Raw genomic sequence first — 25,406 nt, 5'->3', positions numbered from 1 at the left:
TTTTTATAAGTACCATACTAACATATAAATCATTCAAGGAAAGAATACTTGGCATGTTTGGAAAAATGAAAATCACCAGCTAGTACAGTAACTATGGCAGATTATAAGGCAACTAGCAGAATATCCAAGAGACTAAGGGGTGAGAACACATGAGATGATTTTTAAAATTTCATCTATATAAACATCATTACCTTTTTTAGAAATGAAGATTTATTTCTAAAATATCCATTTTGTATCCATATACTCTACAAGAATTTTTATGTGCAAGTACAAGAACATTGCCAGAGGATGGGATAAGTACTTTCCTGGTATAATTTCTGAAGTTCCCACTGACAACAATAAGTTTAACAACTCCTTTCAGAAGGGGTAGTGTATGGCCCACACAGTTCAAATTTAATAGAAAATGAACCAAGATGCAATTAAACAATGTACTCCAAACACAGATGATGCATTAAGTACCTACCTTATATTAACCTGCCACAGTGAATCTTTGTCTTTGCTCTTTCCCAATGAAAATTCATGAAAAGAATTCTAAAGAAAGGGCCAAATTGACATATATCCTTTTTATAACCACACAACACATCATTAGAATAAACTAAAGGTATATGTACCAAGAAAATAATAAATGTGTAACTCTAAACTAACACACAAAGGACTATTAAAGGTTCTGAAAAGAAGACATTTCATTTCATTGCATATGAAACACTGTGGTGGGGACGGAGAATTGTAAATTTGCCCATTTGAAAGGGTAATCCAATATCCTAACATCAGACAGTCTATTGTTTAGTTTGTAATTTTCATGATTACTAAACATACTTGTAGTCTGGGCCATAAAATACCTATTATTATATTAACTTTTTATTGAATCAGCAATAAATCCCTAGATTTTTTAACTCGCTAGACAAGTTTACTACACCTGTTAAAAATTCAGTCAATAAAAATGTGAATAACTTAGTCTCCCAAACCATAAACTATTGAAGCATTTCATGCATAAGCACACAGTTAGTAAATGGTGAAGCCAGAATTCCAACCCATGAAGACTAGATCCAGAGCTTATACCTTAACCTCAAGTTTAACTATTAATAAAGCCTGTCGTCCTTTCTGATCATCTACAAATGATGCCTTTCAGTATCTAATCTCAAATAAAATTAACATTGACTCTTCTATGTAAGTTATTATAGTGAGTCACATGGGCTATAATGAAACACAGACATGGATGCTATATATTGAGATGCTTAAAATATAGTGAGAAAAAACAAAGTAATAACCAAAAAAAATTTAATTAGTGTTTAAGACAATAGAAAGATATGTTTCAAAACCCAATGCATATATTAATTGCCAAGTTAAATATCTACATAGGTGCTATTGAAATTTAGAGGCAGGAGAGAAAACTCCAGGATGTTGCATTCTCAGTTCCGATCTAGCCAAGTCAATTAATCATCTTTTGGGAGCATTGTTATACTAATTTGTATAACAATTCCAAATTATACTGACATCAGCTTTTTCCAAATTGTGGGTTACAACCCATCAGTGGGTCATGAAATCAATAAAATGGTCAAACCGGCAACTCTATTAAAAAATGGACTGGAATGGAAAACATCAGAGGTTACTTTGTGAATTTTCTTGAATTTTAAACCGTGTGTGTGCACATGGGTGTGTGTACAGAGTCTGCTGTAAAATGTATTTCTTAACATGGGCATAATCATGAAAAGTTGAAAGCCAGTGTTGTATTCCAAACTTACAGAGGTTGTAGGAGATTATATGAGTTAAACATTCTTGTTCCTATACAGATCTCTCCAAAGGTGAACAAATAACTTTCTAGGCTGTCAACTCAAGAGTGGCAACCACATCTTACCACTACTGTTTGTACTCCCAGCACTAGCCCAGTGCCTGACAAAGAGCCAGTCTTCACCATGTGATGGAGAGCTACACTGCTAAATAGAAATAACCAGACACAGTTGAGGATATTAGCATTTCCCTCAATTTTAAAGAATTGATAGGATTTCAATAAAAAAGAATTGAGTAGTGGTCCTTCTTAGAATTCCTTCTTTCATTTCCTGACCATATACTAGGGCTGGGACGGAAATAAGACTAAAAGCTTTCTATTCAAGAGCAGGAAGATAATAAACTGAATGACATTGCAGAGCCAGGATGGTACCCTCCCTCCCACCCGCAGTGCACTGACCCCACCCCCAGCCCTAAGAAGAATGGGAAAGTTATAGGTCCTAGAGCCTGAGGCTAGAAAGTACACTGAGGACACTAAGAAGAGCTGGTGTTAACCCTTTTCTCAGAAAAGATAAAATTAGAGTGCTGTGATTTATGCTTCCTATTTTAAACAGGAACCCAAAGAACAAAGGTTAGTTATTACATATAAAGCAGAGGGTCAGAGAACCAGGAATTAAAGGCAGGCTAATTCCCCTAGCATCAAAATGCAGCCTGCCTTTAAGGATTGGACTCCAGAACTTCTCAACGATTCTTCCCCAAAAATCAGTGAGTCATTGCCCTCCCTAAGCAATGTGTGCATACTAGCACTAAATCAGGAAGTTTAGCCATAAACCAGTGCAAGGGAAGGTGGTTCACCTGCAGCTCAGGGCATCGATGGCTAATCGGAAACATCAGATGCTCTTAAATAAAGGGCTAAAAACTGTACTTCATGGAACTCTTCTAGTAAAATTCCACATCAGGTTCTGCCACATGGTACCTAAATGGGCAGAACCCTAGTTTGAGTCGCCTTACACCTTTCTTCTTTTGCTTTGTTCCTTGATCTACTCTTTGATATTTCTCAAAAGAAGAAGGATGAAAGAGAGTGAGGAAGGAAAGAAGAGAAAGAAGGAATAAAGAAATAAAGAAGGAAAATATGCTGGCTAACTGAACATAATAAAAAAAATTTTTAAAAACTTTTAATAAATAAATTTAGTAAATAAATAAAATTAAATTTAAAAAAAGAAGGAAAATAAATGAGGGTTTCTTTTCTAGCAAGGTGTTAGGAAACTATCCTGGAGTGCACGCAACACTATCAGGGCTGGTCTAGGGCCTGCCTGCCAGCAGACCATTCCCAGGACACCCATACTGGTCTACATATTAGGCTGTGGGCCATACTCACTCCTGGGATTTGATAGTGAAAGACTGTTGCAAAAGATTTTATTTATGTATTTATTTTACTAAAGAAATCACTTTCATTACAATCACAGTGATGTATAGGCTTGTTTGTTTCCTCCTTCTCTTTTTAGCCCGATTTCTGAAGAGTTATATTAGTCAGGGTCCAGTAAGGAAAATACACACCACTCTGGGTATTTGAAGCAAAGGGAGTATATAATGTGGGGAATTGGCTGCACGGACGGTGGAAAAGCCAAGAAGCCAAACAGGGGACCACAAGGCAACCCAGAGTTTGGCAAAAGCAGACAGTGACTGTCGCCCTTAGGATGGACAGAGAGAGGGAGGAGGTGACTGGGGCCCAGTGGTTGAGGTCACCCAGTGAAGCAAGTATCACACTGGAATGAGTTGGGGGTGCGGGGCCTGGAGGCATAGGAGACATATTACCCTGGCCAGAGCCTCTCCAAGAAGCAGAGCGGTGTCAGGAGAAATACTCCGGCTTCGCTCTTCCTACCCACCTCTCACTGCTGAACCCAGATGGGAGCAAGCTGCCAAACTTGCCAGCAGGAGTCTGAGATGAGTAGGGAGGAGGACAAGGCTTGAACCTCAAAATCCTTCTCAGGGACACGAAAAGCTAGTTGGTGTCTATTCCTATCCCTCTTTATTAGTCAAATTCAACATGACCTGGGAAAAAAAACAAATTAAGTAGAGAGGAAAAATACTACACTCACAAGGAATGTTTGGAATTCACCAATCATAATGTCAAACACTTAGGGAGTGTTATGTTCATTTATTCATATATTTTAGTATTTAGTGAGTTCCTTTTATAGGCCAGGCACAATCCAACATGCTTGGAATACAACAGTGTGACCAGATCCACACCCTCATGGAGGAAACTAAAAAAGATGGGCACTCGGGCGCCTGGGTGGCTCAGTCGGTTAAGCGACTGCCTTCGGCTCAGGTCATGATCCTGGAGTCCCGGGATCGAGTCCCGCATCGGGCTCCCTGCTTGGCAGGGAGTCTGCTTCTCCCTCTGACCCTCCTCCCTCTCATGCTCTCTGTCTCTCATTCTCTCTCTCTCTCAAATAAATAAATAAAATCTTTGAAAAAGATGGGCACTCAAATAATCTCACTATTATAACATCCCAAGTGGAAAGAGTGCTCCAAAGAAGAATATATGAAGGAAAGAACTGAAATTGGGGATTTGATCAAGTCAGGAAGACAGAGAACAGCTTTCCTGAGGATGAGCTGATAACTGGCAAATGAGCAGACATGAACTAAATGGTCCAGGCAGAAGAAACGCATAACGGGGAGGGTTGTGACCAATAAAAGGCTCTAAATTAAGAAGAGTGTAGCGTAGGGCGCCTGGGTGGCTCAGATGGTTAAGCGTCTGCCTTTGGCTCAGGTCATGATCCCAGGACCCTGGGATCAAGTCCTGCATCGGGCTCCCTGCTCAGTGCAGAGCCTGCTTCTCCCTCTGCCTCTGCCATTCCCTCTGCTTGTGCTCTTCTGTCTATCTCTATGTCAAATAAATAAATAAAATCTTTAAGAAAAAAAAAAAAGAGTGTAGCTTATTTGGAGGGAGCAAGAAAAACCAAGATGAGGTGCTGAAGTAGGGTCCAAAACCATAAAGAAATTTTAGGCCATATTTTTACATGCTGACTTTACATCAGCACACCGTTCACTTTACTTTTTTACCTTTAATAACATCGTTTTGTTCCAATGTAATCTGTTTTCTGTTCACATTCTATTCATGATAGGAGATTTTTATTTTGGGTAGTGAAAAAAATTTTCTTAAGTGTACCTAGAGTTTTAAAAAAATCAGTTTAGAGAAAACCATTAAATACATATTGTACAGGTGGTGGGTAGGTGCGGCAGAAACGATGAAGTGCTGAAGTTTAAGAAACCCTGATATAAGAATAATGTTTTTGAATTATTTTAATACTGGTAAGACATTTCACCACACTGTGGTCACTGGAAAATTTCCCTCATTACATTAACTGTCCTCAAATTCTCCTCAGAACAGATGCTGATAACAGCTTCTGGTTCAATTCATGGTATCTACCTTGAGAATGTTGCTTAATGATTGGTAAAATACAGTCTGAGGAGATGAGTAACATTAACAAGATCTCCCTCATTTTACTATTTATTTATTTATTTATTTGAGAGAGAGAGAGAGAGAGAGGATCTTTTTTTTTTTTATTTTTTTTATTGTTATGTTAATCCCCATACATTACATCATTAGTTTTATATATAGTGTTCCATGATTCATTGTTTGTGCATAACACCCAGTGCTCCATGCAGAACGTGCCCTCCTCAATACCCATCACCAGGCTAACCCATCCTCCCACCCCCCTCCCCTCTAGAACCTTAAGCAGGGTCTGTGCTCAGCATGGAGCTAGACATGGGGCTTGATCTCACGACCCTGAGATCATGACCTAAGCTGAAATCAAGAGGTGGACACCTAACCAACTGAGCCACCCAGGTGCTCTGTGCCTCATTTTACTTTAAAAAAATAATTTTAAGGTTAAAAAAAAAACACTAGCTGTTGTTTCTTTTTTGTAATTGCCAGATGTATGATTCATGATCCAGAACTGGGGTGGAGAGGGGGGAAGAAAAGTATAAAAATATAAAAATCTTACAATCTTTTGATAAATGAACTGTTGCTATATTGATATTGTTTTCTTTATTTTTCTATGAACTTATATTTATAGCTTTTACATATACACAATTGACATCACTGTTTATCTAACTTCATGTGTTTTTAAAATTTCACATTATAATAAACATTGTCCTATGCCACTAAAAATGTTTCCCAATAGCAATGAGCACACCTAGTGTCCAAATCTTGGTTTCTAATACCATTCTCCAATAAAAGGAACTAGGAATTCTTCAGGAAATGGTTATTTCTAGGACTAGGGCAGGAAACAACAGATGAGCCTTGAGCATCTTATAGTAAGAAAGTAAGGAAATAATGAAGAAAATAAATACACATACAAAGATGGGAATAAGCCAAAGGGACACAGCAGCCAATTGAAAGAGCTCTCAATAGCCACAGCGGGAACAATCCGAGTGAAAAAGTAAATAAATTAGTGTTGGGTTATAACACAAAATTATAACCCACATAAAATGAATATCCATGAGTCCATACTGCTATAAATCAATGATTGAATAAATAAATAATAGGGAGACTAGATAAATCGCTCCTGCTGAATTGCAAACAATTTATGTCAATACTCCACCCTCACAGAAGCGGAACATAACTTCCCAATCCCTAAGTATAAGCTGTGTACAATGACTTCCTTCCAAGGAATACAGTATGGGAAGTGTGTGGGGGTGGGGGGATAACTTTACAGAAGCCTGCCAAACACTACCTCCGGCAAGTGATCAAGGATCATATTGACCGTAATAAGTCAGGTGGATAGTATGCACCCTTGATAAGATCTGATGAGAATGGCACTCTATCTCTGTGGTCTTTCTCCCAAACCCCATAATCCCAGCCTAATAATGAGAAAAAAAAACATCAGACAAATCCCAGTTGAGAAATATTCTACAAAATGTCTGACCATACTCCTCAAGCCTATGAAGGTTATCAAAAATAAAGAATGTCTGAAAAACTGTCAAAGTCAATAGGAGTTTAAGAAAACATGACAAAATATAATTGGTATACTGGATGGGATCCCAGAACAGACAAATGACATTAGGTAAAATCTAAAGAGATCTGAATGAAGTATGGACTTTAAGTTAATAATATTGTCAGTTCATTAACTGTAACAAATGTACCATAGTGATGCTAAATGTTAACAAGAGGGGAAACTGAGGGGCACTTGGGGGGCTCAGTTGGCTAAGCGACTGCCTTTGGCTCAGATCATGATCCCAGGGTCCTGGGATCAAGCCCCGCATCAGGCTCCTTGCTCGGCAGGGAGCCTGCTTCTCCCTCTCCCTCTATCTGCTACTCTACCTGCTTATGCTCTCTCTGTCAAATAAATAAATAAATAAATTCTGGAAAAAAAAAAAAAGAGGGGAAACTGAGTGCTGAATATATGGGAATTTGCTGTACCATCTTTGTCATTTTTCTGTAATTACAAAACTGTTCTAAAAATAAAGTTCATTTAAAATGCATACTAATAAATGTTTTGAAAATATTTTAAATTATCACATAATAACCTACAGAGTTTATTAAATTCTTTAAGCATTTCCCTATTGTTGAATATTTGAGCCATTTCCAATTTTTCCCTGTTAAAAGTAACAGAGTGATGAACAATTATCTACATGGAGATTTTGGTTCATACCTTTGATTATGTCCAGCAATAGATTCCTAGAAGTTCATTCTATGTTTTTAAAAAAAGTCAAGATGACATATTTACCTAATTGCAATAATAACCAAAAGTATTGGAAGTCCCATTAGATTGTGCAGTTTCTCTGAAGTAAGTTCCATTCCTCTCAACAGTAAAAAAAAATCCAGGATTTGCATTCAACTCCTAGCCTTATCCACCGATTCTTGCATTCATTCAATAAACACTTGAGTAGCTGCTATACTCCAGGCAAATGTACTATTAGGAATGACATTTAACCACCTTAAGACCTTATTATTTTATAAATAATAAAAAAACACCCAATTCACAGAATTCTTAATTTGACAGCTAAAGATCATTTCCTGATCTTTGCAGTGAGATAGTATAGGAATAGTAAGTGGTAGGCGCTTTTCAACTAATTGTTTGCAACATTTGAATCTCCAGGCCACAATGTAATTCTGTAGCTAAAAAAGATTCCTCCCACGTTAGCATTTGGTGATATTTTTAAAAATACTTACTTAAAAACTTAAAATTTTTACTCTATAATAAATGATTTCCTGTAGTATTTGTCTATCTCCTTTTAACTTCACTGCCCTCTGATGCCACCTAACACCCATCCCTCTGGCACATTTGTGTTTCTTCATCCTCCCGTAAATGTTATTTTAAGCCTGGGCGTAACCATACCAGCAAAATTTCCCTTGATTGTCTTCAGAATGTCCATGTATCACCAAACTCTTCAAAACCATTGCCATTGTTTCCATGACATCTAATTGTTTCTTCCAAAAACTTAGAGATCACTTCAAGAAATTCAACAATGGTGTCTGTTAGAATGAGTTTCTTAGAAACATTCTCTGTGATGAAGAGCTGCATGCAGATGGTTTTTTGGGGTAAAGGCAGTGCCCCTTAAGATGCCCCTGTAAAGACGTGAGGGGGGAAGGCTGGGAGGGAGAAGGTAACCCACAGTGTGGCTTCACCAGAGCTGAAATAGATCCCACCGGGAGCATTGGAGCCTGGACTGCAGAGATGCCCCAAATGGAGACAGGAGGGCTGGGCCTTTAACCTCTCATCAAGCAGTCATTGGCTCTGAGCATCCCCTTGGAGGGGGCCAACCTTGGGAGAGGCAGTTTCCCACAGTCTAGGGCAATGCCCAGTGAGGGACACAGCTGTGAAGCCACAAAACCCAGAGGTGGGACGAAGGGCACATCACCAGAGGAGGGGATATGGCTGGAGCACTGAAGCTTCCACGATGGCTCTGCTCTCACTAAGTCTTTGCCTGCTCATTTACTCTTGCCAGTAGGTCTTAAGAGGATCAAGCTCTTGAAAATGAAGTCTACAATCCACGGACACTTTTTTTAATCAAGGAGACTTCTGAGAGCTTGTAGTTCGTTCCAGTTGTGAAACGGTGAAGGAGAGCGGGGCAGCCCTGCATGCTACTCCTAGCACAGTGCCTAGGTAGGCACTCCGAAAATACCTTCACAGGATATCAAAAGCACCACCATTCTTAGGCATTACACCCGCTTTTAGGAAGGAAAGGAAATGACACACAAAAATAAAAATATAAATAATATAAAAGGACCAACAATGAGATGAAGATGCCTAAATCAGTTCTCAGCAAAAAACCCGAGGGAGGACTATGTGCAGAGCTGTGAGCACAGAAAGATTTGGAATCACATTCTAAATCTGTATTTGAGAAACTGACGATTTTTGTCTATGTAACCTTGAAAAATAAAATCCCTCTAGTAGTTGTAGCAATGTGGGATATTCTCAGGAGTATAAGAGATAGCCTAACTCAAAAACGTATGGCTTTGTGAACAAAAGTTTGCATTTAACTTTCTTACGTTGGGTTCATCTATTTGTCTGTTTGTTTTTTCCAGACTTTATGTAATTGTTCTGAGTCTGACAATTTATAACATGGTAAAACTAAATCCTTTCTTTAAAAACAGAACTTTGGACTTATGCAATGTTTTATTTGAAAAAGTTGACTGTTGCATAAATATTAAGAAATTGATAAAGATGTGGTAAATATTTTTTTAAAAAGTTGCAGCTAAACAGCTCCTTGAGATACTCTTTTAATAAATGACCAAAGCTATTCAATAAATACCAGAAAACTAAAAGATAAAGTTCATTTATGTCATACCATATCATTTATCCTAATTATTCTCCTAATACTTTAAAAATTAAAAGTTTTTCTTGGGGCGCCTGGGTGGCTCAGTCAGTTAAGCATCTACCTTCAGCTCAGGTCATGATCCCAAGTCCGGGGATCGAGTCCCACATCAGGCTCCCTGCTCAGTGGGGAGTCTGCTTCTCCCTCTGCCCTTCACCCTGCTTGTGCTCTCTCTTGCTTGCTCTCTCTCTCTCTCAAATAAATAAATAAAATCTTTAAAAAAAAAAAAAAAGTTAAAAGTTTTTCTTCAATTAATAGAAAAATTATTTACTAATTATTCAATTTGATTTCACATTTGTGGGGTATCTACTATGTGCAAGGCATATATTAAGCAAAGGGAGTAACTAAAAGTGGCCCCTTCGGAGGAGACACTCCACTTGGGCTGTGGTGAAGAAACATTTTCAAGTGTAGGAAGGCCTCATTATAAAACTATTATCTGTAAAGTGCAGGCAGCCCCTGGGTTTCCTGAACTGGTGAGGTTCCAGAAAGTTGTTTACTGACTTCATCGGCCCAGGGAAGCAATGTTACAAATGGGGCTGGTTTCCAGATGAGACCTCCTAATACAGTCCTAGCAGCTCCAGCCCAAGTTCTGGGGGCAAGAAATTATAAGGGACAGGAGGAGAACACGGTAGGTCGCTCACTCCTTTGCCAGATCCAGTCATTCTGCAGCAAAGCTCGGGATCAAAGAAAGTCTTCAGACAGCATTCTCCCTTCCCGCACACCTCCACTCAAAGCTCTACTATTTTCCAGCCTCTTTGCACACCTGCCGACTACTAAGTTCTGCAGCAGCCCTTCAGGCCCAGGTCACTGCCCCAAATTCGACAGATCGAGCTAATTCATCCCACTCCCGCCAACTTCACCCACCTCCATCAAAATTTAGTTTTCTATCCAGGAATGAGGAGGAAAGAATCTAAGTGAATTGATTCATGCTAAAGTAGGAATGATCAGTCCTTAAGGCTCCAGAAGACAAGGGTGTAACTTTTAAAGGAAATAAATACCTGTTAAGTCAAATGTTGGAGAATAACAGCCTATTAACAGTGACGGGGGGGGGCGGGGGGGAGGGCAGACAGCATAGGAGAATAATGAGTATGTATTGAGCGTTTACCATGTGGCAGGAACTCACTCTAAAGAACACCATCAGGTAAGTGCGTTATTCTCCCAGTTTTACAGAAGAGTAATGTGGGGTTTGGAGGAGCTAGCACCTTAGTGAGCTCCGGAAGACACTCTGCCCAGTCCTCTCTCTGCCATGGTGAAGTCAACCAGTAGGGTCTTCACCCCAGGGGTGGACAGCTTGCCTCAGCCGTTCTTCCTTTGCACGATTCCTTCTCTTCCTTTTTACTGAAACTAGAGATCCTCGAAAGGCAAATTTTTTCCAGAGTGTGACAGTCGGGACAATAGAGAAACTAAGGCAGTGATGGATGAATACTACTAAAGCATATCTGTATAAATGAAACTGCTTCTAAGTGGGGTGTAAATCAGGCCTTGCTCGTATACTAGACTCTGTAAAAGGAGAAGACAGTATTTTAACTTCCTCAGTATATTTATCCCCAAGCATCAGTATCTATCTATGGAAAGTATGATTTATAGGGTCTTTTCCAACACTCTAGGCCTCAATTAATGAGAGAGGCTTTAAGTTAACTCAAGTGTTATCATTTGTACCAAAGCTGACTTTAAAACTACTCATCTCATTACTATGGCTTTACAATAGTATAGAAAGGCATTAAAAAAGGAATCTGACATACTTTTTTATTCTATACACTATGCTCATTTTACATTAAAAACACAGGAAAAACAGTCTTCTCCTGCAGGGCTGATGTGAGCCCTGTGCCCCAGGCCAGTAACTAGATCCAGCAGCTCACAGATCAATGTTCTAGATGCCTGATCATTCATCTTCCCATCTGCTGATTATTGACACAACCCCAAGTGCACATGGGAAATTTTTGCTTGCCCATAGCAATATTTTTTTAATGAAAACAATCCCATAGCATTTATTGTCATCTAGTAATAACATGAAGGTAATCAAAACAATATGAACAAATGTTTTACAACTATACTCCCAAAAAAGAACATTTAAAAAAACAAACTACATGGCCTTCTCAAGAATTTCTCACTTCATTGATCATTTCTAGTCGGAGAGACTTTGGAGCAGGGTAATATTATCTCCTTTTGGCATGATCCGACCCAGTTGTTTTCTTGACTTTGTTTTAGAATGAATCTCTCCTGCATTACCCAACACAAGGTTCATGTACTCATCAAAACCAATGACACAGCCCTCTATCTGCATGTTCACTTGTTCATAAAGCCACACCTCAATCCGAGATCTATTTTGCAAGTATCTGAAGATGCGACTGATGGGCTGCGCCATCACCTTCTGTGCTTTCTGGCTCTGGCCACTGTATGCCATGGTGGAAGCTGACAAAGACCACATGCTATCTCAGAAAATGCCCACAGCAATCTGATTTGCCTTTAAGGGCCTACTTCTCTCCCATTTTCAGTCCCCATGGTTTAGGTTGGGTTCCCCTCACTCTGGGGCTCCAAGGTACACCCATGACCTGGCCAAGCACCTCATCCCCTGGCCACAAGGAGTAGAGTAAGAGCCCAATCATTCCAGTGAGACTCCCTCCAAAGAACTGTGCACCAAGGGCTGCCGGAGGAAACAACCTGAGAGGGAGGATGCCCAGAATCAAGGAATTCCGAGCGAAGGTAAGAAGGAGGGGAGGGGCAGAGACAGAGAGAGCTGATGGTATTGTTTGAAGCTCTGCGTCCAGCCTGCTCTGGGTCTTTTCAGGGGTGAGCCAATATACCCTCTGTTGTAGCCATAGCCAGGAAGAGTTGAGCTTCTGTCACTTATAAGGAAAGAGTCCTTAATAAGACATCTCTGTCTGGGCTCCATTCATCTCATTAGACATCTGCATCCCTGCCCACTTCTCCCCAGATGTTCCATTATGATGGGAACCACTGTGTGCTCCTGAGCCTGGCCCACCTGGCAGAACCCACAGGCCCAGCCTCAGTAGCAGGTGCATCTCCTGGCTCCTGGCACACCAGGCATCAGTTGTCCAGCAGGCCCTCACACTCCCCCCGACCCCCAGCTCCACCTGCCCTCCTTCTCATAGGCTGCTGTCCCAAGCAGAGAATCAGGCTTCGAGGCAGGGAGCTCTAGGTTAGGTCTATGGCTGGTTTCTTTTAGAGGGAATTAAGGATGATTCCATTTGTCGAGGCCCAGAGCACACAGCACAGATCCACATCCCTCTGAATTAGCCACCTCTTAGGTTTGAGAACTGCCTTCTAACTTAAACAAAAACTCTTTCTTCAAAATGACTCCAGAGTGTGGGCTTTTACCTTTTCTAGCACATTTATTTCTAAACCATGGCCATGGGATCACTGAGAGAAAACTAGTAGAGAGAGCTGAGGGGACAGAAGTCTATTCACACTAGTGCTGGTGCAAACTAGACCAACAGCAGTTACCATGAGGTAACTGAGCCTCTGTATCTCCTATGAAGAGGAATCCCCATGGTTTCATTTACTTAACAGTGGGTGTCTACAGTACCTGATAGTGACACTTATCTTTTGTGTATTTTTACTATTTCCCCAACTAAGAGGACAAATCTCTGGAGGGCAGGGGCAAGGATCCGTAGAAGCTAGAACAGAGACATGTGAGTGTAGCCCATAGGCAGCAAATGTTGACTCCTGAGGAGGAGAACTAACAGGATTCCATATCACATCCTCTAGTAAAGAAATCTTGCTTTTCAGTGGTTCAGTCCCAAAGACGACTCTATACAAGGGAACAGAAATCAACTCTCAGGCAACAGAACCCAATATTAACAATAAACTCCAGTTGTGACCAAATTAGGGTTCCAATTATGTACTGGTCTCAGTAAATGCTACAGGCCACAACCAGCTTTTTATTTCTGGGCACATCTGCTTGTCTTTCTAGGAAGCCAATCTATAGTTCTGTCCTTCTGAGAACCAATCCATGTCCCCTGCAAGTTTCTGGGATAAATAAATATAAAAGGTCATGGTTGAAAATTCAAAGACTCAGGTTTTGATTTTTTCTGTAGTGCTAATGGGGCCATCTTACTTCATGAGAGCTATCACTGAGTCTTCCTTTTAACCCAAGGGTACAGACGGAGGTTTTTGGAGTCCATGGGTTGGAAGTCATTGATTTCCTTGCTTGAAGGTGAATCAATAATAATGGATTTGTGTACATTTGTATTTCTTTATGAAGAGAATGCAGGTCATCACTGTGGTTGGCTGGAGAGATCAAAGCTTGATTGGCAGGCCTCACTTGGGCAGGTCTTGGTATAATTTCTGAGCCCTCATTTGCTGGACATGCTAGAATCCATACCCTGAGCTTTCATAAAGTAGCAAATAGGCTGCTGATACTACTACTTCAGGTCTGATTGATGGACTAGAGTCTCATAGAGGAGTTGTTATATTTCCTTCTTTTTTTTCCCTACTGCAACACTGTATAATAAATATCATGGTGAGGTTTTATACCCTTTAAGCTTTCCTTGTTGCTTAGGAACTACAGCCAATCTGTTTCCCAAAGGTGAATATTGGCTGTACATGAATATATAAAACTTAGATTTTATATCTAAGAAAATATATAGGAAAACATAAAACTTAAATCTCTCTGCCCATGTTTCAGATCTATTCAACAAGCAGTCTTCCTAACTACCCATGATTATGTTAACAAAATATACAGATTTAAATGTACACCTCCTTACAGAATCCCTTCCCAAGGTTCTTCATTTTTTTTCCCCATCCTAACTTCAGGAAAGAAATAGGAAGCTCACAAAATATATGTCTTCCATAATTTACCACTGTAACATCTAAATCACTGGGCTTTATCTCATTTTCATCTCTACTTAGGCTGGGAAATGTGCTGTCTCTGAGAATCTCTCCCCTAAGTACTGACAAGGGGAGATTAGATTGCATTTCCTGCCTTCATTTACCTTCCAACAGTGCGCAATAAAAAGGCAATAGGAAGAATGAAATGGCTTGTTTTTCCAGGGGGAAAGATATTTCTATTTCTTACAGACATTTTTAAAATACAACATCTTAGGAGAGGGAAGTAGCCCCAACTAACATTTCTACGTCTTCACAAACCACATCTGTGAGCACAATGTGGCTCACGGGTAGCAGCAAAGAACAGCTATTCCCAGACCAAAGTCACGAACTCCCTGAAGATGGTTCTCCTCTTCATAGAGGAGCATCAGAGCTCTCAAGACGGCTTCAGAACTTGTGAAAGTCCACATCTCCCCATGGCCCACAAGGTCCTGCATAACCTGGCCCAGGCCAACAGTTCCAGACTGATCCCCCATACTTTGCTTCTTACTGAACTCCAGCTGCCTGGGCAAACTTTCTCTAAGTGCCTTCTGCTGTACTGTCCAGTGCCCAGAACTATCTGCCACATCCCTTACTTCCTTCTGCTCCCCCAAATCTGGCCAACTCCTGTTCATTCTTTGCACCTTAAATGTCACTTCTTCAAGAAAGCCTTCCCTGCCCCTCTCCTTCCTGCAAGCTTAGGTTGGGACCACTTACGATTGATTATCTGTAGTTCTCTGTACTTCTCTGAATCCATTATTACAATTATAACGGAACATGATTTGTGTATTTTAAAAACTGTAATGGAAATTTCTCCTACTAGACCATAAACTCTCGGAGAGCAGGAACTGATGTGTCTTCTTTATCAAGGTATTAACAAGATACCATGTCTACCATAGCGTAGGATATTTCATAAATATGTGAGGAAGGGAGAGAGAAAGGAAGAGAGCTCTAGTACCAAAATTATTGGTACGGTAGCAGAAGGAGATCTTCCAGCTACATATATACATCTGGGGCTGGTTCATCATAGAAAACATTTAACCAAATCTTTTCACCATTCCAAGATATCTAGAAAAGCCAGCGCTCGTGAGCAGATGTAGCAACTTCAGTGTGGAGGAAAGCCATGCATCATGGCATTTAGACTCATGAGTTTCGGAGCCAACCACTTAACTTACTCAGGCACAAAAATCCCAGCTCCACCACTTACCAGCTATGTGACCCGAGCAATTTCCTCACCCTTTCTGAGCCTCCACTGATTTATCTATAAAATGAGGCTAGGAATTCTGTCCTCTTCTAGAGTTGTCTCAAAGCCTAGAAGAAGTAATGCCTGCAAAGCACTCACGACTAAGACATTAGTGCTATTATTATTATTACCAAGAAACATTAGAAGTCTTACCAAATTCAGAAGATATATCTCGCCTTTTTCTTGCTAAAGGAATATACCCTAACCAGGCATAGTCACGGACAACTAGTTGCTTAGACAACAAGCTGTTTTCCTGCCCAGAGATCCTAACACATAGACTAACTGCAGGATGCATAGCTTTATTCTTCACAGGCATTTAACAACATGATTGGAAGTCCAGATACATGTATGGAACTCACAACAAGAATGATCTGAAAAATGTTCACTTATGAGCTCTCAGAACTGAGTGTGAAAATAGACAAACTAACCCATTCACACTCACTCTTTCTGGATACTTTCCTCCAACCAATAATGGCACATTCTTCCAGTTGTCTCTCCAAAACAAAGTTAAGACTCAGGCCCTTTGGTAAGACTGGTGTTAAAGGAATGTCAGAATCAACCACGAATCAGTGGTTTGGGTACCAGTCATGTACCCGGCACTGGTGCACGGATGTGGCCTCGCTAACCAGTAGAGCGGGGGGTTTCCGGAAACTATGGCCTGGCAGAAATCAGATGTCTGCTACCCATGCTCTTCCACTTACTAGCTATGGACAGAACTTGGACTGCATACAAACTGGCCTCTCTAATCATCTACCATATATAAAATGCACTGATAATTCCTCTCTGTAAAAACCGCTGTGAGGTTTTGAGTGAGATAATACACATAATCTATAACAACTATTTGAGATACCATGTAAACAATGCCTAGCAAATAAATCTACTTCATTTCATAGCCTTTCTCTACTTTCATGCCTTTCACAGGATAAGAAAGCCTTAATGAGAGAAGCCGGGGAGGCTGTAAAATATAGATAATACATAATTATAAGGGTCTCATAACTTACAAAGCATTCCTAATAACAATATCAATAACAGAAATAGTGGTGATGATCTAGCAGGGTTACCTGATGAGGAAGAATTTTTTTTAAAGTAAGACGGACGTTCAAAAGTTGCTAGCAATATCTTTATCTAGCAGTCAAAGAGAGCTAAGAGGACTTAAGAGTAAGAAGTAAGTGGGAAGAGCCAAGATGTCCATCAACAGATGAATGGATAAAGAAGATGTGGTATATATATACAATGGAATATTATGCAGCCATCAAAAGGAATGAGATCTTGCCATTTGCAACGACGTGGATGGAACTGGAGGGTATTATGCTGAGCGAAATAAGTCAAACAGAGAAAGACATGTATCATATGACCTCACTGATATGAGGAATTCTTAATCTCAGGAAACAAACTGAGGGTTGCTGGAGTGGGGGGTGGGGTGGGAGGGATGGGGTGACTGGCTGATGGACACTGGGGAGGGTATGTGTTCTGGTAAGCACTGTGAATTGTGCAAGACTGTTGAATCTCAGATCTGTACCTCTGAAACAAATAATGCAATATATGTTAAGAAAGAAAAAAAGAAGAAGAAGAATGTAGCAGGAGGGGAAGAATGAAGGGGGGGAAATCGGAGCGGGAGAAGAACCATGAGAGACGATGGACTCTGAAAAACAAACTGAGGGTTCTAGAGGGGAGGGGGGTGGGAGGATGGGTTAGCCTGGTGATGGGTATTGAGGAGGGCACGTTCTGCATGGAGCACTGGGTGTTATGCACAAACAATGAATCATGGAACACTATATCTAAAACTAATGATGTAATGTATGGGGATTAACATAACAATAAAAAAATTAAAAAAAAAAAAAAGAAGTAAGTGGGAGAGCTAGGATTATGCCTGACACCAAAATCTTCTGTTACATTAAGTCTGTCTTTAATAAACGTACTTGTTAAGAGATAACCTTCAGATAAGAAAGACAGGAAGGAAATGGCCGAAGAGATGTAATGTTACTACTGAGATGGGGACAAAGACAAGGCTTTAAAACTTCATCCAAACTTCCCCCTGGAGTTCCATTTCCCTAGGCTGGGCTCCTTGGGCACAACCTACTTCAGACAGCCTTCCTTTGCAGAATCCAAATTATACTGATGTGTGACTTTGGAGCAGTCCCTTAATCTCCTATAACTCAGTTTCCTCATCTGGAGAATGCAAAAGGTAATAAAGCTACTTCAGAAAGTATTGTAGTAGATAAATGAGCTAATATATATAAAGCACCTAGAATAGTGCCAATACATAATAAATACTCTGTAGGTTTAGTGATTTTTAAGAGCAGGTATAAAGTGTCATTTTAAAATGGCACCAAGGTGAGAGGCCCTGTGGTTGGTGGGCCAAAGGTCAGAGGTGAGAGGATACAATTACAAAGAGAGCCCAGCGCAGGTGGGTGGGGGAGGACCACACTCAGCATGTCCTCCCTCATGTGACCTAACTTCAGAAGCTGGAACATGTACTGCGATTTTACAAAAGTTAATTCAAATGCAGGGTCATAAAGCCAAGCCTTACCACTAGAAAGCAGTTCATGGGCACTTAAGCAAAACTAGCTTCCATGACCAATTTCTAGCACCATTTTACAAACAAAATTTGTGTAGCTACTGAAAACTCACATTGGATTTATATGCCTAAAAGAAAAGAATAGATTTTAAAATACGAAATGGACACAAATAAATACACCACTCGGGATGCTATCCAGATAAAATTAAGAGGATGAAAAAAGTAACAAAATGGCATAAGAACATATTTTCAAAAACAGTCAATGAGAATCGGTGGCAATATTAACAGAAAACAGAACACTTTTTAAGCAGCCAACAAAAACAAAGGCCTAACTCAGTTATTCTCTGACTTGTCTTTTGAGGTGATTTCACAAAATGAGCTTCCTCATGAGTATCAGGAATATCCTCAGATGAGAATACATCTTTACAATCCTAAAGGTATCACTTTTTCTCTAATTAAAACATGAACTATATCAATAATGAAGCTCGCCAAAACACCTCCCTAGTTTTAGCTCTAAGGATGTCTTTGTGAGGCTAATGCCAGGCCCAGCTTGAAAATACTAACGGTAGATACTGGTTATTGCGACTTCTAGGTTTCAAAAGCTTAAGGGAATGATTCTTTTCCATGGTGGCTATAAATAAGATTGCTACTTAGGAAAGAATAATCATTCTGCTGAAGAAAAGGCATTCCTTATACATTAGTTCAAATTCAAAATAAGATTACTCATTCCCTTTGCAGAACACACCCCACAGTAAACCATGAAAATTGCTGATTGGTTTTTTTCTTCTCTCTCTTTGGCTGAGCTGGTTATTATACAACTACTCAGACTACATAGACTTAAACCAGTTGTAAAGACAAAGTTATCATTGAAATGTAGTACTGTCACATTAAATTTAGAAGTGGAAGAATATTGGGGTGCGTGGCTGGCTCAGTCGGTAGAGCATATGACTCTTAATCTCAGGGTCGTCAGGTTCAAGCCCCTTGTTGGACATGGAGCCTACTGAAAATAAAAATAAAAATAAAAATAATAAAATAAAATAAAATAAAGAAGTAGAAGAATATCGGCGTTGTGGTCATCTTTGGCCCCAGGGGAAAAGAGCATGTGTGTGAAAGACTAGGTATGTATATACAACATACCTGGTGAAGACGTAACTGTGTGGGTGTGTGTACAGCAAATGTCAAAGCAGTGCAAAATGTCAAAACATCATAGGAGCTAATTATTTAAACCTCACTATAAGAAAAATTATAAAAACTTCTAATGAAAAAGTGCCTGACTTTCCTTTTTTATTTTCCCTGCCCATGTTCCCAGAAAGAAAGAAAAGTAAAACAGCTGAAAGGCAGGGAGCAGCAGGGCAGGGAATGAAGAGCCAAGACCCACGTAATACCCCACCGGGGAAGTCCTGCGAGAGGTAAACAGCCTAACCATGGTTGATAATCCAAAATACACAAAAATCCCTTCCTAGTAAGTTCCATATAGTTCTTCCTCCTATTCTGGCATATACCCAGGGAGAAAAAAAGTTCAAGTCAAGGAAAGTGAAAATGTCAGGCAGAGAGGAATAAATATAAGATCACTTAACAAAGCTGCATCTTCCTTGAAAAGAGGCAGAGGGCATGGGGCCTGGGAAACTGGAAAAGGAGAAGACTCTCTGCCTGGTCCCCGGCCCCACTCAGCTGATCCCCACAGAGCAGGCCAGAGAGTCACAAAAGCCCCAGCTGGGTCTAGAGTAAATGAATGCTGTCTAGGGGGACAAAGGGAGCAGGAAAGGATTGAGGGGTGACAACCAAAATGGTTAGGTAAATGGTTTTTTCACTTGAAACTACAGAGTTGAATTGGCATATATGCAAGGCCAGTCACAATCACAGCTGACTCCATCCCTGTCCCTCAGCTCCAGGTTCTCTTTAAAAGCAGAGGGAAGGGGCACCTGGGTGGCTCAGTCGTTAAGCATCTGCCTTCGGCTCAGGTCATGGTCCCAGGGTCCTGGGATCGAGCCCCGCATCGGGCTCCCTGCTCCGCAGGAAGCCTGCTTCTCCCTCTCCCACTCCCCCTGCTTGTGTTCCCTCTCTCGCTGTCTCTCTGTCAAATAAATAAATAAAATCTTTAAAAAAAAAAGGCAGAGGGAAATAAAGAAAGGAGATGGGGAAGGTGCGGGGGTGGGGGGGGGCATGCTGAGTCAGGGTTTACCACCTCTAGGGAGCATGAGGCTTGGCAACAGCTCTGTAGTGACAGAGATCCTCTCTCCAAAATCTATTCCAATCTCAAAAGATACTTTAGGAAAACACTCAGACTTCTAATTTGGTGTGGTGAAAATACTATTTAAAAGCAACTATAGAAATGCTGAATTTTTCTGTTATGAAAAGCTATTTTACATTTCAATAAAAGAACAGGAGTCAAATATGGCTTATGGGTCTAGATAGAATATGGTTTCTATTTTGAGAAGATATCTATTTGCAATTTTCAGAAATTGATCATTTGCCATGCACAGATCAATCTTTCGTCTGAGAAAGAAAGCATATTTTAATATGTTTGAGGCACAAAATGCCTCAAGAATGAAAATTTCCAACAGAGCCCATGGATTCTAAAACTTTTCATTTTAACTATTTCTCCAAATATTTAGCCACTCTGACATCAATCAGGTCCATAAGAATCTATGAAACCGAGTCATGTGGGAGGTTTTCTTGTTTTACCTGATTTTAACAAACATGTTAAACCTGTTTTACCCTTTCTCTTACCCCACCAACACTATTTTCAGTGTCTAACGCTGCAGAGAAAAGGAAAACTATTTCATTCAGGAAGAATTCAAAATAACTATAAAGAATATGAGCTATTGCGGTAAATAGGTGACAATCTGGTGCTCAGGAGCCTGGCACCCTCCACCATAAATGCAAATTCAAAACTCAACCTTCCCCAGAAAAAAGACTTTTCAATAAAAGCATTTTTTTAACATAACCAAGAAAAACCAAAGACATAAGTAAAGGGGAAAACGTGGTGTGATTGCTTCCTTCCACTCTCCCTTTCCTTGAAGGTTCAGCCAAATACCTGGTCTTTCAAATCTCCTCTCTTCCCATCCCCAAGGTCAGGTGACTGCCCAGCTTCAGGCTCCCGCTAGGACTCTTGTGGTCTCTGCTGCTAACTTCTCCTTCCGATGCTCACTTGACTCTGTGTCTCCTGCTCAGATGCCTCCAAGGTTCCCTACAGCTGCCCTGGATGCACTGCTCGGCCCCCCAGTCGGGCCACAGCTTCATCTCCACCTCTACTTCCCATACCCTCCTTCCTGAACCGCAGGCCTCAGTCCCATCACTGACTCCCATGTTTTGAATATACAGCACACTTATTCACATCCGTGGCTGTGGCAGTAACCACCCCCTGCCCTGCCCTGCCCTGCCACCACCACCATCTCCCTGTGGCCAAATCCTAACCACACTCCAAAACAAGGCAGAAGCCATCAGGTGGGAACACCCCTAAATTGCTGACACCAAACCTGCTGCTTACCTGCATCCATGCCCACAGTGTCTCCTTCCGTTTGCAATGGAAGAGGAACCCTTCTTCCGGCTGAGGCTACCACCTCCCCTAGACTCTGGGGCCCACTCTGACCCATGCCCTGAGTTAGCTCACCCCTTCCTTTATCCCCCTGTTCTCCTTAAATGTCAACCTCTCCCTCTCCATAGGCTCCTACTTATTAACCCACTCAGGTGATACCCATTAAAAAACCAAAAATCTTCCGAAGAGCCCATCCCAACATGGTTCCTGCCTTCCTACTACCACTTTCTTTTATCCCCTAAAGAGCCAAACTGCTTGGCTTCTTTCGCTGTCCCTGGCTCCTCTTTCTCACACCCCTCAGCCCACTGCATTCTGGCTTCAATTCCACCACTCCTGATTCCATTATTTTGTAAAATGCATTGACACCTCCTATGTCCCAGATAACATATGCCTGGCACTGGGAGAGGAAAGGAGAAATCAGACCTGAGCTCTCTGAGCCAGAAGTTCAAACTGATAGCTAAACTCAGCCCAGAGATATATTTTATTTGGACTATAGTTTAAAAATTTTTTTTCAAATAATTTGCCAAAAGTTCAAGAACCTGGAGATTTCACATGAAAATCCAGGTATCTGGCTTGTATTAAAGAATCCAGAAATTCTGGCAACAATGCCTCTTTCACGATATGACAATAACCCGTTGAAGCTGAAGAGCAGCTGCCCCTTCAATGGGGCAAGAGCTCCCTCGTTCACCACGAACCCCATCAAACCCTCTCTGCTCATTTTCTTTTCTTGGATGGTCCCTGTGCGCAGTGAAGTTTGAATCCCTGTCCTAGATCAGTGCGGTCCGCTAGAAATAAAAATGTGAGCCACGTACATAATTTTAAATATTCAGGTAGTCATATTTTTTTAAAAAATGGAAAGGAACTTTAATAATATATTCCATTTAATCCAACATACCCAAAATATTATTTTAATGTACAAGCACCATACAAAATTGATAATGAGATGATAATGAGATATTTTACCTTCTTTTCTTTGTGCTAAGCCTTCACAATCCAGTGTGCCTCGAACACTTACAGCACATCTCAATTCCAATGTGCTGTATTTCCAGCGTTCAAGAGCCAAGTGTGGCTAGTGGCTCCATCTGAGACAGCACAGCTCCAGATGCTTAATGATTCACTATGAAAACGATCTTGCAAGTAGAGAGAGGGAGAGAGAATTTTAAGGGGAAAGAGGAAAGCAGGCAGGACTGACGAAAAGGGTGATTACGTTAAAGACGAGACATGGTGAGGACTTCAAATTAGGATGGAAGGAAGCAGGATCACAGAGACAATGAACAGTGCTCCCCAAGAAGACCAGCTGTAGTCTAGCACTCCAGGTATAAAGACATCCTTTATAGGCAAACGTAATTAACTGGCAATGCAGATTTTCTGGAGGGAGGCTTTAGCGCTTCCTAAATAGGCTCAGCATTAGACATGTGGTCACTGTGAAAAGCAATTGACCAAATGTCTGACCCAGAGTTCACACGCTTGGCATTCAAGAGGCAACAGAGTGGACCAGGCTAGTGAGGACAGGATTCTGGGTCGAGGCTGGGATTTTAATCTGGTTTAAGGGGATGGGTTTGAGGAGAAGTGACAGTGATGCAGGCAGGACATTAGCTTGAACTAAGATCCAAGCAGAGATCAAGACTTAGAGATCATAAGTGAGTAAGACTATGTCAGCAAGGTGTTGGAATCCAGATGTGGGGGTGCAACATCAGGGGTCAGAAAAGGAGACTTGGGTGCCAAAAGAGGGTACCCAGAGTCAGAGATTGGCACCAAGAAATGCATCCCTGAGCCAGAGACCTCAGAAGTAGAAATCACTCCTCCATCCTCCACGTGAATACAATATGGTGGCCAGTTAGTAGGTGTCATGTCCTCCCTTCGCACCCGCCGGCACGAACAAGAACTAAAGTACGGGCTGAGAAAAGCCAAGCCACCAGCTAGGGAAGAGGAGAAGGTCAGATACATCTACCAGACTTAAAAGGACTTGGAAACAAGAAGGCAGGAACATCATTATATAACTAAAAGTGCTTTTGAAACGTTTCCAGAGAACTTCTGAATAGCTCTAGCCCTTCCATTCATCCCTTCATTCACTCAGCAACCACTTAGTGAGTAGTCTTCCCTCTACAATGCTGATTAGACAGGTCGATTGTACTAAGGCTTGCCAAATTCTACTCTAGCAGTGCTGGTGAAGAGAGCCAGGCTTAAGCAAAATAGGGTGAGTTGCTCATACTGACGGGGCCTCACTGATAAAACCTGTGAGTTTAGGAAGACGCATTGATCCCAACACATCCAGAGGTCCATTTGTCTATCATGTGTTATAATTTTTCCCAAAAGTATGAGAAATCAGGCTGGTATAAAATATCTCAAAAGACTTCACAGGACTATTGTTCTCTCAAGAAGACAGTATGCAGGACTTTTAAATCTCATTGTATTGAAAATACAGGGTTTTTTTGTGTTGCTTGCATTCAGATTGATGTTAAAGACAAATATCTGGAGACATGAGGAAAATCATGGCCTGATATTCCGCTGGAAAAAAAAATTCTCATGTAAGAAACTGGTCTACATTGGAGGGGGAAACTATTTGCATAAAATCTTCAGTTGTTGAGGGATAGTCATCACTTTCCACATCTGATTTATAAAAAGCAATGTTAGTTGGAAGAAATGGTTGACAGTGACAAAGAAAGCAAAATGGCACATAAAGCTAATCTTGCAGGGAAAAAGAAAGTGTGATTGTCGACAGTTCCAACAAATCAAAAATCACCAATAAAAACAGTAGAGATTATTTGGCAACAGAAAAAAATGACATGAGGAAGGGTGCCTCACACCTTTCAATAATTAACTTTATAGAAAGATAAACTTGTCCTCTATAGATACCATACCATAATTTTATGAAAAACAAACAAGTTTATCTAAAGCAAGTTCTAGCACAATATTTACTTCACTCACATTAAACAAACAAAAAAGCCAGTTTTCAAACAATAAGCCTCAGTTACCAAGAGCAGGTTTTATTTAGGACTCTTGGCTTATTGAGGCAAGGAAATATATCATGTTTAGTGAGTTTTCCAGGAAAAAAAAAAAAAAAAGAAGCCAAAACCAAAACGTTTCAGAATTCAAAAACGTCATTTCTGTTTGTCTAAAACATAGGACTATGACACTGCAAATGGTATGAATTAACAAGAAAATACACGACCTAACTTCAGAATATGCACATTTTGTCAATGCTTACAAAATTATCAGACTATTTACTCTTCGTCCATCTAGAGTTGACCAACATTTTGATAACCGTCACGAGCCAAGAAACCACACTATGTTTCTGAGTTACAAAAGATATATTATTAACCTTTAATTTTGTGAAATCATCCCTTATTTCCAAATGACGGGGCAAAAGAAAAAAGGGAGAGTGCTTATCCTATTATCTTTATGAATCTATTAATCCTATTTTCTCTAAGTATTTATTTCACTTTTCCAGAATAATGTGCACACACCTGCCAAAAGTAATACAAGGTTTTTTCATTACTCTGTGAAATTATGATGTCACCAGTACCACCTTGGTTAATCTGAGGCTACTTTTGCCACCCATGCAAGTAAAATAATTTACATCTTAAATGAGGAGGACCAGCAAAGTTCCCATTAATTTTTTTTCAGCTACGCGCTTATTTGTAATTTTGGCGGTGGCAAAACTTTAATACAGTTATACTATAATGCACTAGCAATTGCTAGGGTTTATTGAGCTCCCATAATATTTA

The 25,406-nt window shown here is 40.5% G+C and overlaps 1 protein-coding gene and 1 pseudogene across 12 annotated transcripts in view; both read right to left on the bottom strand.

The window, feature by feature from the left end:
- MCTP1 (multiple C2 and transmembrane domain containing 1) overlaps positions 1–25,406 on the bottom strand; it is a 506,871-nt gene that overhangs the window by 475,964 nt on the left and 5,501 nt on the right. Inside the window, exon 1 of one of the 12 annotated variants that reach the window (XM_078067057.1) lies at positions 22,642–22,771. The exons of the other annotated variants lie outside the window; for them this stretch is intronic. The gene's annotated coding sequence lies outside the window, so the exon portion shown is untranslated. Of the gene's footprint in view, positions 1–22,641; positions 22,772–25,406 lie in introns of those variants that run through there. 12 annotated transcript variants of the gene reach the window in all.
- LOC118530799 (small nuclear ribonucleoprotein E pseudogene) lies at positions 11,678–11,985 on the bottom strand (annotated as a pseudogene).

Source organism: Halichoerus grypus, chromosome 2 (genome assembly GCF_964656455.1).
Source record: "Halichoerus grypus chromosome 2, mHalGry1.hap1.1, whole genome shotgun sequence".
Lineage (NCBI taxonomy): Eukaryota > Metazoa > Chordata > Mammalia > Carnivora > Phocidae > Halichoerus > Halichoerus grypus.
This window is presented reverse-complemented; position numbering and strand designations above follow the sequence as displayed.